This window comes from Alexandromys fortis, unplaced genomic scaffold (genome assembly GCF_014885135.2).
Source record: "Alexandromys fortis isolate MF-2015 unplaced genomic scaffold, M_Fortis_MF-2015_v1.1 scaffold_1969, whole genome shotgun sequence".
In the NCBI taxonomy this organism is placed as follows: Eukaryota; Metazoa; Chordata; class Mammalia; order Rodentia; family Cricetidae; genus Alexandromys; species Alexandromys fortis.
In genome coordinates this window covers 2,217-3,969 of record NW_026069872.1, presented here as the reverse complement: position 1 = coordinate 3,969, position 1,753 = coordinate 2,217, and positions in this window count along the sequence as shown.

The following is a 1,753-nucleotide window of genomic DNA, read 5'->3' as shown; positions in this document are numbered from 1 at the left end:
AATAAAATTACTCTTTAAAAAGAAACCTTTATTTTGATTATGTGTATATATGTGTGTCTGCGTGGGTTTGTACACATGAGTGCAGTGCCCTTAGAGTCCAGAATAAGTTTTTGTATCCCCAAAAGCTGAAGTTATAGGCAGTTATGTACTGACTGAAATAGGTGCTGAGCTTGAACTCAGGTACTCTGGAAGAATGATTTATACTATTAACCACTGAGCCATCTTGTAGTCCCTAAAAGACTTAAAAATTTTTTGTTTATTTTTGTGTCTATGAATGGCTGCTTGACTGTATGCATACTACATGTGTGCAGGCCTGCAGAAGCCAGAAGGTTTCCTGGAACTGGTGTTACTGCTGCCTATTGTGGGTTCTGGGAACTGAACATGAGTCCTCTGTAAGAGCAGAACGTGCTCTTAATCCCTGAGCCTTTCTTCCAGCTTCTTTTTTGTATTTTTCAGATAGAGTCTCACTGTGTAGACCAGGCTGTCCTTGAACTCAGAGGTCCACCTGCCTCTGCTTCTGGAGTGCTGGAATTAAAGATGTGTGCTGTCACATCTGTCCAAAAAATAAAAATTAATAAGGACTGGAGAGAAGACTCAGCAGTTAATTGTGCCTACTGACTGTCCTGTCACCCATAGGTGTCTTACAACTGTCTATAATTCCACCTCTAGAGCACCTGATACCCATTTCTGGCCTCCTTAGGCAACTGTGGGCACCCGTATACATGTGGTATTTGTACATACACATAAACATGAATAAAACAGTTATAGATAGTAGGGCTGGGGCATTTTGTAGCTCAGTGCTGGAGTCCTTGCCTGGTGGGTGTGTCATGGCTCTGGGTTTGATCCTTTTAACTGTTCCCCCCAACCCCCAAATAAAGAAAATGTAAATTGAGAAAGTACAGCTTAGAAACATTTCCTACCTACTTTGCAGTTTGTCCCGGTGACCCTGTTTTCTGTTAGGATGTCATTTGCTGATTCCCTGATAGACACACGAAATATGTTAGTGTCATGCATAAGTTAGCAGGAAATATATGCCAGGCCCAAGTTCTGGGTCCTTCTTGGCCCAAGTTCTCCCTATTGGACAAAATGGTACTCACAGATACCCAAATAGTAGGGCATGTGAATGGGTGTGTGGAGAGAACTTAAAGGGAAAAAAGAGGACACAATGCAGACATAAAAGATAGAAAATAAGGAAAGGAAGGAAAATGCTGAAAGAATAAGGCAGAAGAAGATTACGTGATTATTTTCTGTTAACACATGGTATAATGTATATACACTGTTAACCACTGAGGAGGCTAGAAGAGGGCACCAATCACTTGGAATTGCAGTTACAGATAGTTGTGAGCTGCCATGTAGATGCTGGGAACCTGGGTCCTCTAGAAGAGCAGCTAGTACTCCTAACCACTGAACCACCTCTCAGCTCCCAATTCTTATTCCCTTTAACAAGTGAGGATTTTTTTTTTTTTGCTATCAGCTGGAGATAAGTTTCCATACTAATAATGTTAATACTAGCCTAAATTCAGTTGGTTCATGAGGGAAAATGTATTACCAAAGTCACAGAAGGGAACTGGGAATAGGGTTGTATTCCCAGCACTTGGGAGACTGAGTCAGGAGGATAATGAGTTTGAGGCTAGTCTTGGAGATAGTATGAAGTCCTGCCTCAGAAAAACAAGGGAAAAAAATTACAGAAGATACTTGCATAAAAGTCATATCCAGTAAGTAAATAATTGCTTGATATATGTTCCATACTGGG